We start from the raw sequence: 15,098 nt of genomic DNA on the forward strand, positions 1-15,098 counted from the left end.
TAATAATAACATCATCCTTGGGATCCCTGGGTGGCACAGCGGTTTGGCGCCTGCCTTTGGCCCAGGGCGCGATCCTGGAGACCCAGGATCGAATCCCACGTCAGGCTCCCGGTGCATGGAGTCTGCTTCTCCCTCTGCCTGTGTCTCTGCCTCTCTCTCTCTCTCTCTATCATGAATAAATAAATAAAATCTTTAAAAAAAATCATCCTTTGTCTCTTGTAAACTTCTGATTTAATGTCTACTTTGTCTGATGTTAATATAGCCATCCTCACTCTCTCTTGGTTATTATTTGTATGGAGTATCCCTTTTTATGCTTTCATTTCTAACCTGCTGTGACTTTGGATCTCAAGTAAGTCTCTTATAGATAGCATATAATTGGATCAAATGTTTTTACCCATTCTACCAATCTCTATCTTTTGCTTGGAGAGTTTAAGCATTTACATTTAAAGTAATTACTGATAAGGAGGGACATATTTCTGTCGCTGTGCTATTTTCTACATACATTATACTTTTTTACTCTCATTTCCTGAATTACCATCATTTCTTTTGCATTCAGCTGATATTTTTGTAGTGAAATGTTTGGATTCCTTTCTCATTTCCTTCTGTAGATATTCTATAGCTATTTTCTTTATGGTTACCATGGGGAATACATTTAACATACTATTAACACTCTGATTTAAATTTACACCAGCTTAATTTCAATAACATACAAAAGCTTGGTTCCTTTACAGCTCCATCCCCACCCTTTTAGGTTGTTGATATCACAAAATTACATCATTATTCATTGTGTGCCCCCCAAAATAAACTAATAATTTCTTAAATAAATTAATCTCTTAAATTAGGTAGAATCAAGATTTGGAATTACAAACCAAAGTTACAGTAATACTAACTTTTACATTAATAACTGTTTTTAATGTATTATTAATCTCTTAAATCATGTAGAAAGTAAAATGTGCAGTTATAAACTACTGTTACAATAACAATAGCTAAAAAAAAAAAAAAACAATAACAATAGCTTTCATAATTGCTCATATATAATGGGGCACCTGGGTGGCTCAGTCAGTTAAGTGACTGACTCTTGATTTTGGCTCAGGTCATGATCTCATGGTCATGAGATTGAGCCCCGCATCAGGCTTCCTGACCAGCACTGAGTCTGTTTGTCCCTCTTCCCGACCTCTGCCACTACCCCTGCTCATGTATGCTCTCTCTCTAAAATAAGTAAATAAAATCTTTTTTTTTAATTTTTTTTATTTATGATAGTCATACAGAGAGAGAGAGAGAGAGAGAGGCAGAGACACAGGCAGAGGGAGAAGCAGGCTCCATGCACCGGGAGCCCGATGTGGGATTCGATCCTGGGTCTCCAGGATCGCACCCTGGGCCAAAGGCAGGCGCCAAACCTCTGCGCCACCCAGGGATCCCAAGTAAATAAAATCTTAAAAAAAAATAATAATTGCTCATGTATTTACCTTTATTTTTATTTATTTATTTATTTTTTTTAGCCGTGGGGGGTTTTCCGGCGAGGGCCGGAAAACCTGCTAGACAAATTCTAAAAGAGCTGTAACACTGTATTTACCTTTAATGAGATCTTTATTTCTTCATATGATTTTGAGTTACTGTCTAGCGTCCTTTCATTTCACCTTGTAAAACTCCTCAAGCATTTCTTGTATAGCAAGTCTGGTGGTGACAAACCCCCTCAGCTTTTGTTTATCTGGGAATGTCTTAATTTCTCCCTCATTTCTGAAGAATAGATTTTCTGGATATAGGAATCTTGGTAGACAGTTTCTTTATTTTAACACCTTGAATATATTGGCCCTCTGTCTTCTGGTCTCCAAAGTTTCTGATGAGAATATGCTGGCAATCTAATTGAGGATCCTTTGCATGTGATGATTTTGCTTCTCTTGCTGCTGTCAAGATTTTCTCTTTGTCTTTGGTTTCAGAAAGTTTGGTTTTAATGTGTCTTAGTGTGGCTCTCCTTCAGTCCACTTAGAGTTTGTTGAGCTTCTTGGATATTTATATGCATGTCTTCCATCAAATTTAGGAAGTTTTCAGCCACAACTTGGAAAAAAACAAATTTCCATCAATATTTCCTCAAATATTCTCACTGCTCCTTTTTCTGTCTCTCCTTCTTTTGGGATTCCCATAACATGAGCATAAATTCACTTGATGGTATCCCACAGGTCTCTTAGGTTCTGTTTGCTTTTCTTCAACCTTTATCTTCCCTGTCTCAGACTTGAAATTTTCCATTGTCCTACACTCAAGTTCACTGATTCTTTCTCCTGCCTGCTCAAATCTGTCTTTAAATCCCTCTACTGAATTTTTCATTTCAGTTATTGTACTTTTCAGCTACAGAATTTCTTTTTGGCTTCTTTTCAGGGTTTTCTATCTCTTTATCAATATTTCCATTTTGCCCACACACTGTCTTCTTGACTTCCTTCACATCTTCCTTTAATTCCTTGAGCATCTTTAAGATAGTTATTTTAAAGTCTTTGTTTAACATATCTGAATTAGGTCTTTTTTTGAAGACAGTTTCTGTTGATTTATTTGTTTTTCTTCTTTTTTTAAAGATTTTATTTATTTATTCATGAAAGACACAGAGAGAGAGGGAGAGAGGCAGAGACACAGGCAGAGGGAGAAGCAGGCTCCATGCAGGGAGCCCAACATGGGCCTCAATCTCGGGTCTCCAGGATCACACCGTGGGCTGAAGGTGGTGCTAAACCACTGAGCTACTCAGGCTGTCCAAGATTGTATTAATTTATTCATGAGACCCACAGAGAGAGAGAGAGAGAGAGAGAGAGAGAGAGGCAGAGACATAGGCAGAGGGATAAGCAGGCTCCATGCAGGGAGCCCAATGTGGGCCTTGATCCTGGGTCTCCAGGATCACGCCCTGGGCTGAAGGCAGCACTAAACCGCTGAGCCACCCAGGCTGCCCTTATTTTTTTCTTCTTTGAGTGCTACATTTTCCTGTTTCTTGGTACATTTTGTGATTTTTTTTGTTCAATACTGGACATTTGAATCTAATAAGTGGTAACTCTGGACATCAGATTCTCCCCTTTCCTAAAGTTCATTGTTATTATTGTGGGTTTTTTAAGATTTATTTATTTATTCATGAGAGACACAGAGTGAGAGAGGCAGAGACATAGGCAGAGAGAGAAGCAGGCTCCCCAGGGAGCCCAATGTGAGACTCAATCTCAGATCCCAGGATCACACCCTGAGCCAAAGGTAGATGCTCAATCACTAAGCCACCCAATCATCCCTGTTATTATTGTTTTTATTTTTTATACATTTTATTGTTGTAGACCATCTCTGTGCTGAGGATCAGCCTGAGGTATATACTTAAGGTCATCTTCTTTGTCTTTTGGTAGGCTCCACACCCAGTGTGGAGTCCCACATGGGGCTTGAACTCACAGTCCTGAGATCAAGACCTGAGCTGAGATCAAGAGTTGGACACTTAACTGACTGAGTCACCCAGGAGCCCAAATTTTAGGTCTTCTTAGATCTTTTCTTTCCTTGGGCATGCACAGCCCACTTTCTAATATTCCTCAAATATGTAGTTTTTTTAATATCCTAGTCTTTAAAATCTACCTCCCAAAGAGGAAAAAGCAAAAGTGAAGGGAGGAGAAAAGGTGCCAGCCCTTCACATCTCCTGGAAGTCACATCAGCTGGAGAGAAAGGGTCTTGCAACAAAAGGGGGAGGTGCGATAACTATGACTGATCACCTCTTTGCACCTCTGTGATCAGATGCAGCAATCAGAACACAGATCCCCAGTAGTTGGAGAACAGAGTCCTTATTGCCCACACTAGCTCCCACAGCTGCATGCAAGTTGCTCCAGGGACACATGTATGATATCCTGTCATGTGGGTGGTGGTGGGGTAGTGGATTGGTAGCTGTTACTATGCTAAAAACCAAAATTTACTACAATGTACCATCCAAGCCTTCCTCTGGAAATTGAAAGCCTTCAACAGACTCCAGAGTTCCACAATACTTGTATCAGACAGATAATGCCAATGCAACAGTGGTCTAGACGGAGAGACAGATTCCTGATGCTTCCTATTCTTTCATCTTCCCGCTGTTTATCATTTCTTAAAGCTTAGATCAACAGTTCTAACTACCAAGTGAAAGGGAATTCATGGGGCAAAGGAACATGTTAAATGACACCACATGTATGTAATCAGCACAACACAAACTGTGGGAACTCTGTAAGACAGTGACCTGGCTTTGTCAAAAATTATGTTTAGAGAAAAGAGAGAGAGAGAGAAGCTATAACTTAAAAGAGACTTAAACACATAAAACCAAGTGCAATGTGTGGACCTCACTTGGAGCTTGACTTGAAAACCAGGAAAAATATTTTTATGAGACAGGAAAGGAACTCTATTAATTGACTGGCTATTGGGACACCTGGGTGGCTCAGCCATTAAGCATCTGCCTTTGGCTCAGGGTGTTATCTTGGAGTCCTGGAATCGAGTCCCACATCGGGCTGCCTGCATGGAGCCTGCTTCTCCCTCTGCCTATGTCTCTGCCCACCCCCCTGATGAATAAATAAAATCTCTTTAAAAATTGGCTATTTAACTGTTAGGTATCTGAAATTCTATTTAATATAGGAACTGAAACCATGTGTTTCAACATGACAATGGTTTGTTGCAAGAAAATCTCGCCTAGAAGCAAAAATCTGTAAAAGCTCACTTACCAGGCAACCTGTTGCTTATCGAGTCTGCTTCAAGACCCTCATTTTGTTGTGTTCACCAGTCCTAAACTATGTGTCACAATCCTTGCCTAATCCTGGCTGATTTCTTGGTATGAAGAGCCTGCTTCAGATAGCCTTGCTTAATTTTCCCTTTTGTGGCACCACTGAGATTCTGGTGGTCTTTGTGAGAAAGTCAACTGTTAACAGGTATAATAATTTTTATGTCATGTTTATTAAGGAAAGAGGAGATTTATCTCCTAGAAGAAATATACTGAAGGATTTACATATTTTTAAGATTTTATTTATTTATTTATGAAAGAGAGCATGAGCAGGGAGGAGAGAAAGAGGAAGAGGGAGAAACAGATTCCTCACTGAGCAGGGAGCCCCACATGGGTCCACCCTGAGATCATGACTTGAGCCAAAGGCAAGTCATGAGCTACCCAGGTGCCCTCTGAGGATTTACATATTAATGCAAGTAAGACTGAGATTTGCTTCAATATAGTATGGGACAGAGAATGCCTGGGTGGCTCAGTGTTTGAGCGTCTGCCTTTGGCTCAGGTCATTTTCCCAGGTCCTGGGATCGAGTCCTGTGTCAGGCTCCCTGCAGGGAGCCTGCTTCTCCATCTGCCTCTGTCTCTGCCTCACTCCGTGTCTCTCATGAATAAATAAAATCTTAAAAAAAACATAAAAATATTGCTGCATGCAGCAACATAGTGGATTCTCACAACATAATGCTGAGTGAAAGAAGCCAGAGATAGAAGAGTACATAATTGTATGATTCCTTTGATATAAGTATGAGGAAGAGGCAAACCTAACTCGTGGTAAGAGAAATCAGGAAGTGGTTAGCTCTGGATGGTGGTACTAGAAGGGGCCCTAGGGAATCTTCTAGAACATTGGAATATTCTATCTTGACCTAGATTATTGTTACATATACATACATATATATAGGTTCATATATATATGTGTGTGTAAGTTCACATATATATGTGTATATATATATAAATTCATTGAGCTGTACACTTAAGTTTTGTGCTCTAAGTTATATCCCAACAAGAAAGTTAAAAATTTTTAAATCCTTAAATAAAGTAGAATAAATGACTAATGTGTCAGTACTTCCAAGACCTGAAATACAGAATGCAGAGTGGGCCCAGGGGTGTACACGTGGAGAATGGGGCCAGGTTCTCAGTTTCCCTCTCGCCACTAGGTGGCGCTCTCCTCTCTCTCAAGTTTTCTCAGTCCTCTGGGAAAACTCAGGAAATGGGCCAGGAAGAGGAGGATTGTGTGCTCTGGGAAGGGACAGCCTAAGACCCTGAGTCAAAAACGCTATGTAGGGATTCCTGGGTGGCACAGCGGTTTAGCGCCTGCCTTTGGCCCGGGGCGTGATCCTGGAGACCCAGGATCGAATCCCACGTCGGGCTCCGGTGCATGGAGCCTGCTTCTCCCTCTGCCTGTGTCTCTGCCTGTGTCTCTGCCTCTCTCTCTCTCTCTCTCTCTCTCTCTCTCTCTCTCTCTCTCTCTCTGTGACTATGCTCGGTGCATGGAGCCTGCTTCTCCCTCTGCCTGTGTCTCTGCCTCTCTCTCTCTCTCTCTCTCTCTATCATAAATAAATTTAAAAAAAAAAACTAAAAAAAAAAACAACGCTATGTAATGAGCTGGCCTCACATAGAAGAGTGTGGCCTTTTTAAGGCAAAGACTTGAATCCCAGTTCTGCCATTTCCTCATGGTGTGACCTTGGGAATGTTCCTGAACTTCTCTTTGCCTCAGTTTCCACATCTGTACAGTGGAAATAATAGTATATCCTTTGTGGTGGGGTTGGTGGTAATGATGCTGTTGCTGTGAGCATGAGCTCACCCTCAGGAAACTCTCAGAACATCTGGGCACAGAAGAAGAACTCAATGTCATTATCTAAGTTACTAATAAAAGAGGAGATGTCAGTAACCAAAAGGGGAACACCTGGCATCTCACTTTTTCTGGAGGCCAAGTAGGTTTTGGAAGCTGACTGAGCTGGGCATGAAAAGAGCCTGCTCTGGCTTCTATGTTCTTTTCTAGAACCTGATGACCTATTCACAGCGACCACAGCTAGTGCTGGCCCAGATTTTGGCCCAGACGGTTTCTCCAGTCTTTCTGTGGCTTTCAGAGCTCTGTACCTCAATGAGGGAGGCAGAATAATGGTACCCCCAACTTCAAAGATTTCTACAGCCTTGTCCCCCAGACCTGTGAATATTACCTTCCACAGCAAAAGTGACCTTGCAGGTATCGTTAAGTACCTTGTGATGGGGGCGGTTATCCTGGATTGCCAGGACAGATCCGAGGGAATCACCTGGATCCTTACAGGAGGGAGGCAGGAGGATCAGAGTCACAGAAGCAGAAATGAGAACCGAAGCAAAAGTCAGAGTAATGACCAAGGAGCCAAGGAATGCAGGCAGCCCCTGGATGCTGGAAACTCAAGGAGCAGATTCTTCCCTAGAGCCATCTGTAAGAACTGTAGGGGCCCACTGCAGGCCACCCCAAGTGCATCACTCTGGCATAAAGGCCTTTTTTTTTTTTTTTTTTTTTGGCATGAAGGCGTTTTGAGTTAAAAAGCAATCAAGGGGGTGGTCACCTGGGTGGCTCAGTGGTTGAGCATCTGCTTTTGGCTCAGGTCATGACCCCCTGGTCCTGGGATTAAGGCCTGAGGAGCCCGCTTCTCCCTCTGCCTATGTCTCTACCTCTCTCTGTGTGTCTCTCATGAATAAATAAATAAAATCTTTATTCAAAAAAAAAAGAAAGCAACTGAGAAGCACCTGGGTGCCTCAGTTAGTTGAGCACCCAACTCTTGATTTCAGCTCAGGTCATAGTCTCAGGGTTGTGGGATGGAGCCCTGCGGGAGGCTCTCCAAGGACCAAAGACGGCAAGGAGGCTCCCTGCTCTGAGGGGAGCCTGCTTCTCCCTCTGCCTCTGCCTGCCGCGCCACCTGCTTTTGCTCGCTTTCTCTCTCTCATTCTCTGTCAACTAAATAAATCTTTAAAAAGAGCACAGAGACAGCTTGAGAATCTCTTTCCCTCTTCTTCTGCCCCTCCCCCTGCTCGCACACATGCATGCACATTCTCAAATAAATAAAATCTAAAAAAAAAAAAAAAAAAAGGAATCAAAACTCAGCAGATTCAGGGAAAGCTCTGGAACCACCTTCCCAACTCAATGGACTTAAAAATAATTTAGGGGATCTCTGGGTGGCGCAGCGGTTTAGCGCCTGCCTTTGGCCCAGGGCGCCATCCTGGAGACCCGGAATCGAATCCCACATCGGGCTCCCGGTGCATGGAGCCTGCTTCTCCCTCTGCCTATGTCTCTGCCTCTCTCTCTCTCTCTCTCTCTGTGTGTGACTATCATAAAATAATAATAATAATAATAATAATAATAATAATAATAATAATAATAATTTAGATAGGAGACCTGGCCCAGGAAGAGAGCTATCACCATAGATAACTAACTACAGTATGATATGAACTATGTACGGTGCACAAGGAGGAACCTAGCAAGGCCACTCGGATCAAAGTGGGCACTCTTTGTCCCCTTGTTTCTGAGGGGTCCGGCAAACATTTGTTTTTCATCTTTGTGTAAACTGTATTCCTTTCCCCTGAATCCCAGCTGCCTACCTGCCTCTCCTTTGTCCAGAAGGACACACAGACCTCATTTTGCCCAAGTGTCTGGAATTTCTATGTCAGTGTGGATTCCCCATACGTACACCTGTTAAATTCGAGTTCCTCCGGTCCACCTGTCTCATATCAATTTGATTCTTAGCTCAGCTAGAAGGATCTTGAAAGGGGGGAAATGTTTTTAAGATTCTATTTATTTATTCATGAGAGACACAGAGAGAGAGGCAGAGACATAGGCAGAGGGAGAAGCAGGCTCCCTGCAGGGAGTACAATGCAGGACTCGATCCCAAGATCCTGGGAACACGACCTGAGTCCAAGGCAGACGCTCAACCACTGAGCTACCCAAGCGTCCTGGGACAGGAATTCTTGTTCCCCAACAAAACATGGCCTTTGATGTTACCCTATAAGACCTATTTCAGGGATCCCTGGGTGGCGCAGCGGTTTAGCTCCTGCCTTTGGCCCAGGGCGCTATCGTCGAGACCCAGGATCGAATCCCACGTCGGGCTCCCGGTGCATGGAGCCTGCTTCTCCCTCTGCCTGTGTCTCTGCCTCTCTCTCTCTCTCTCTCTCTCTCTCTGTGACTATCATAAATAAAAATTTAAAAAAATAAAATAAAGTAAAATAAAGACCTATTTCACATTGCTGACCTCCAGGGACTGTAAGGTAAGAAGCATGTGTTAGTTTAAGCCACTAAACGTGTGCTCACTTGTTACAGGAACAGCTGGGATCTAAAACATGCAACTCCACACAATGTCTGGGCAATGTGGTGGGGTCTGCAGCTGGGATGTGATTTTGGAGCAGCATTGTTGGGGCCCAGAGCCAACAGCCAAGAAAGAATTCTTGAGATGTCTTTGGTGCCAAAAGATGTTTTTTTTAGCCCAGGGACAGGATCTGTGGGCTAAAAGAGCTGCTGTGTCAGGACTGTGAGGAGCAACTGATTATACACTTTGGAGTTGGGGGAGGTAAAGACAAAGGGACAGTCCAGAAGGACTTTCATAGGCTAAAGAAGAATCACAGAATCTCAGAAGCCTGGCTATTGTCAAACTAAGGTTGTTTTTCCCTCTGGCAAAACATTAACATGAAGACAGTTTGAGAGATTCCACCCCCATTCCCCAGGGAGGAACGTTATACTCCACTTGTCTCAAGTATTTGTCAACGGGCTGCAGGTTATCAGGACATTTAATTTTTTTAAAAGATTTTATTTATTTATTTATTTATTTATTTATTTATTTATTTATTTATTCATTCATTCATTCATTCATGAGAGACACAGAGAGAGAGGCAGAAATACAGTCAGAGGAAGAAGCAGGCTCCATGCAGGGAGGCCGATGCAGGACTCGATCCCAAGACCCTGGGATCACTACCTGAGCCAAAACAGACGCTCAACCGCTGAGCCACCCAAGAGTCCCTAGAACATTTAATTTTATCTGCATTTCCTTCTGCCTTTGTTTCTCACATCAGTTGTACATCCTAACTTCCATCATTGTTTAAACAGGACATGCAGGCGCCTGGGTGGCTCAGTTGGTTAAGCGTCTGCCTTTGGCTCAGGTCATGATCTCGGGTCCCGGGATCGAGCCCCACTTCGGGCTCCCTCCTAAGTGAGGAGCTTGCTTCTCCCTCTCCCTCTGCCCCTACCCCCCACCCCTGCTTGTGCTTGTCCTTATTTGGACAGGCAATCTCCTGGTTCAACATTCGCTAAGTACACACAACCACTTTAGCTGAACGTGTGCATTCTCTCAGACCCTGCACTGCCAGTTCTGGCTGCGTACATGGTGTGTCCACCGAAGGACCTCTATCTACAAGAATGTTCCCAGCAGGGGATCCCTGGGTGGCACAGTGGTTTAGCGCCTGCCTTTGGCCCAGGGCGCGATCCTGGAGACCCAAGATCGAGTCCCATGTCGGGCTCCCGGTGCATGGAGCCTGCTTCTCCCTCTGCCTGTGTCTCTGCCTCTCTCTCTCTCTCTCTCTGTGACTATCATAAATAAATAAAAATTTAAAAAAAAAAGAATGTTCCCAGCAGCACCGCTTGTCATTGCCCAAAACTGGAGGTGACCCAAATGCCTGTCAGTAGCAGAACAGATAAATAAATACACTCATCACTTCCTACACAGCTGCCTGGGGCTCTGAATCTGCCCTTCTCTGTGCTCAAAGCAGGGAGGAGGCCTGCAAGACTCTGACACCGCCCCCCCCCCCCCCCCCCCGTAAGTACGGTCCGGTCCATATTCAGGATGCCTACGAGCACAGGGGGGTTGAAGCACTTTCCATGAGTCAACCGATCTCATCCTCACAGCAACACTAAAAGGCCAGTGCTTTTATTATCTGTTTTACAGATGGAGATACTGAGGCACAGGACATCTAAATAAGATGCCAAGGCATGTTTCCTCTTGCAGAATGAGCATTTGAACTCAAGCAGTCTGCCTCTACTATGGGAGTAGGAGACGTGGAAAGTCACACGTGGATGTAGCCGGGGAATGGCAAGCTTGTCCCCTCAGCTGGGAATATGAAACAAGAGGCCAGCTTTCCTCAAGACCCTGTCTGGAAGCGCTTCCTAACCCCTGGGCTGGCCTTCCCCAGAGACTGGCACCACAGGCTGAGGTGCCAGAGTGTGGGGCTGATCATGTCCTTTCCAGCTCCAAGCTGAGTGCCAGGACATTTGTTTCTGGTCTGATGAACAGCGCTGGGGAAGCCCTTAGGGACACAGTGAAGGGCACGGTGGAGGAGGTGGGGGGCAGTTAGGATACTCAATATTCTTCAATATTGCAAAAGCCCAACACTTGAATCAGGCTCCAGGCCAGAATATCATCCCTGAGTGGCCAGAACGTGCTGGTTGTTCCCCTCTGTTCACAGACCAAGGACCAGAGAACTTGAGCACTGATTGGTCAAACACAGGGAAATTAAGGAACACTCCAAATGCATCATGAGGAATGATATACCTTCCAAAGGGGGAAGACTGGGTTTAGGTTTACCAGATCAGCTGTAAAAGCTTCATGGTTATCACAGGCCTGGGCCTCTCAACGGCTGGGAACCCTGAGGTTGGGGAGGCCACTCCAGGAGTCCAGGAACCAGGAACCACCCACACATGCAGAGCTGCTGTAACAGTGTCAGCTCCATTCTGCATACTACAGAGACAGGCTGGCCACAGACCCCTGTGCCAGAACAGCTGCCTCCAATCTGCTGGTGACAGCCCAGCCAGCCTCACTGTACCCGGGAAGTCCAAGAACTGTCTGGGTCCAATTATTTTTCCAAGCAGCAAAAGTTCTGGGAAACTGGCTGGTGCAAACCACTAAATTTCTCTCACTTGTAAACTGGAGACAGTCATCATTCTGGCTGTGACAATTAAGTGGTCTCCTCTTGTCACATGCAAGAATCAGGAAGGGATACAGGTCTGCGAGGCCTAAAGTTTACATAAGAACTAGCAGAGGGAGGACGTCTGGGTGGCTCAGTGGTTGAGCATCGGCCTTTGGCTCAGGGTGTGATCCTGGAATCCCTACATCGAGTCCCACATCAGGCTCCCTGCGTGAAGCCTACTTCTCCCTCAGTCTGTGTCTCTGCCTCTTTGTGTGTGTGTGTGTCTCTCATGAATAAATAAATAAAATCTTAAAAAAAAAAAGAACTAGGAGGAAAGATGTTGAAATTAACTCAAAAGATCTTGGGGTGGAGAGCTGCCTGGCTCAGTCATGGAGCATGCAACACTTGATCTCAGGGTTGTGGGTTTGAGCCCCATGTTAGGTATAGAGATGACTCAAAAAAAAAGAAAAAAAAGGGGGATCCCTGGGTGGCTCAGCAGTTTAGCACCTGCCTTCGGCCCAGGGTGTGACCCTGGAGTCCTGGGATTGAGTCCCACGTTGGGCTCCCTGCATGGAGCCTGCTTCTCCCTCTGCCTGTGTCTCTGCCTCTCTCTCTCTCTCTCTCTGTGTGTGTGTGTGTATGTGTGTGTGTGTGTGTGTCTCATGAATAAATAAATAAAATCTTAAAAAAAAAAGATCTTGGGATGCATAAAACCCTTAACTGCACCTTTATTTACAAACCAATTCTTCACTGAGCTAAAGGCAAAAATTAAGAAAAACCTAGATTGATGATATTTGATAGATCCAAGTGAACTAATCTAGATTTAAAAACCCCAGTGCAAAAAAAAATTAATAAAATAATAAAAAATAAAAACCCCAGTGCAGGAGGTGGGAGGGGGGATGCCCAGCTGGCTCAGTCAGAAGAGCATGTGACTCTTGATCTCAGGGTTGTGAGTTTGAGCCCCACGTTGGGTGCAGAGATGACTTAAAAAAACACACTCTTAAAAAAAAATTTTTTTTTAATTTAAAAAACAACAGGCAATGCAGTGACTAATTACAATTAAATAATGTCAAGGCATTGGCTCATCGACCAGAAAACCTGGATGCTATCAAAGCTTCCTTCCAGCCTCCTGTAGACAACCACACCCAAATGAGATATGCCAACACAACAGCTTCTCTGCTGAGCCTCCCTCTCCTGCTCTGTTCCCTTTCACCACACAAATCCCATCCACTGTGACCCTGACAGTTCCCTTCAGAGAAGCCCAGCATGCACGGGAGCTCCCCAGGGTCCTCTCTCAAAGGGCCTCCCACCTCTCCTGCCCAGGAGCAGAACCCAAGAACTCGGAGCTGATGGGATCCATACAGATTGCACTGCTGGCCCCAGTCTTCACCCTGTAAGGCCGCAGTCACATGACTGGCATGGCCGTGAGACTTGCTTCCACCAACAGAATGAGGTGGAAGTAACAGTGCCAGTTTCAAGCCTGGGTCTCCTTTGAGGGGCCTCACATGTTTCTACTTGTACCGCTGCACCTCCAGAGGATGAGCCCGGGCTAGCCTATTGGAAGATGACAGACACTTGGAGTGAAACCAAGCCTCCCAGCCACCCCAGGAGAGACCAAGCTCTCAGTAAACAACTGACCCCCAGACAGATGAGCAAACATAGTCAAGCCCAGGAGACCCAACCAGCCAGCCCTGCTGAAACTACCCGCCTGGGAAGTCATGAGCTTAAATAAAAGCTACAGAGCGTGGGGATGGCTTGTTACACAGCATTATTGTAGCAGAAGAGCCTGCTGAGGGAAACCTGCAGACCCCTGGTCTGGCCAAAATCTTGAAGCCAGGCCGCTTGGATGTGGGTCCCATCTCCACCATTTGTCAGCTGAGTTGACTTTAAGATTCATCTGCAGGGCTGCCTGGGTGGCTCAGTCAGCTAAGTGTCTGCCTTTGGCTCAGGTCATGATCCTGGGGTCCTGGAATCGAGCCCTGCATCAGGCTCTCTGCTCAGTGAGGAGTCTACTTCTCCCTCTCCCTCTGCCTGCCGCTCCACCTGCTTGTGCTCACTCTCTCTCATTCTCTGTCAAATAAAAAAGTAAAATCTTAAAAAAAAAAAAAAAAGATTCATCTGTAAAATGGGATGGTAGTGACTCTAACCCAACAGAACTACTTTATCACTCAGGAGCTGAATGTTTACGGTGTTCCTACTGCTCCTGTGAGAAGCAGGAGACAATGCCCTCACAGAACTCAGGCTCAAGTGGTGCAAAGCAAATGCTTAAAAACCAAGGAGATCAGGGATCCCTGGGTGGTTCAGCAGTTTGGTGCCTGCCTTGGGCCCAGGGCGCAACCCTGGGGTCCCGGGATCGAGTCCCGCGTCGGGCTCCCAGCATGGAGCCTGCTTCTCCCTCTGCCTGTGTCTCTGCCTCTCTCTCTCTCTCTCTCTATCTCTCTCTCTGTCTATCATGAATGAATGAATGAATGAATGAATGAATGAATAAATAAATAAATAAATAAATCTTTAAAAACCAAGGAGATCTCTGACAGAATGTCCGGTGGAGAGAATAGCTGTGAAGACCAGTAAGGCAGTGTGAAGGGATGGAGGACTGGGAGTGTGGAGAGGAGAGGCTGCTTTTGATAAGGTGGTCAGGGAAGTCCACTCAGAGGAGGTGACATGCCAGCAGACACAGAAAGAAGAGGGAGAGAGAGTTATAAAGGCTGGAGAGGGAGAGTCCTCCAGCACAGGGCACAGCCAGTGCAAAGGCCAGGAGGCAGGCTTGCCATCAGTGTGCATGAAGAATGGAAGAAGGCTAGAGTGAAGCAGGCAGGAAGCAGGGTGGCAGGAGAGTGGTGTCCGAGCAGCAGGCAGCAATGGGATCATGAGGAACAAGGAGAGTGCACATTATCATTGTGATAATTAAATGAGTTAATATGTGGAACGGGCTCAGGATAGTGCCTGGGTCATGGTGAGCGTCCAGGAGGTGTCAGCTTTCACTTTACTGTTGGCACTTTTACCCACAAAATGCAGTGTTTCCCCATTCCAGGGCCCCAAGAGAAAAAATCCCCAGGGGATGATTGCCCCTTCCTGGAACTAAGAAGAAAGAGTTGGGGGTGGGGGTGGGGGAGTATCTTGACAAGGCAAACTGGCTTTTGACTCTAAGTTGGTATTTGAATTTCTACAGCAAGACTGGGTCCATATATTATTTATGAGATTAAAAAAATAATGCGAAGAGTGCCTGGGTGGCTCAGTCAGTTAAGCGTCTGCCTTCAGTTCAGGCCATGATCTCAAGGTCCTGGAATCGAGTCCCCTGTAGGGAGCCTGCTTCTCCTTCTGCCTATGTCTCTGCCTCTCTCTCACTGCATCTCTTGTGAATAAATAAATAAAAATCTCTAAGATTAAAAAAAGAAAAAGAAAATCTGCTGGTTCCTAAGAGCCAAACTGGGTTACAGAACAAAATTCCAAGGCCAGGGACGCCTGGGTGGCTCAGCCGTTTAGCGCCTGCCTTCGG

At 45.2% G+C, this 15,098-nt stretch overlaps 1 non-coding gene across 1 annotated transcript; it reads right to left on the bottom strand.

Moving 5' to 3' along the window:
- Window positions 1-1,504: 1,504 nt before the first annotated feature.
- Window positions 1,505-1,566, bottom strand: LOC112931571 (U7 small nuclear RNA). Its single transcript, XR_003237321.1, has one exon. It is a non-coding gene; the product is annotated as a U7 small nuclear RNA (small nuclear RNA).
- Window positions 1,567-15,098: the final 13,532 nt, after the last annotated feature.

Source organism: Vulpes vulpes, chromosome 1 (assembly GCF_048418805.1).
Source record: "Vulpes vulpes isolate BD-2025 chromosome 1, VulVul3, whole genome shotgun sequence".
In the NCBI taxonomy this organism is placed as follows: Eukaryota; Metazoa; Chordata; class Mammalia; order Carnivora; family Canidae; genus Vulpes; species Vulpes vulpes.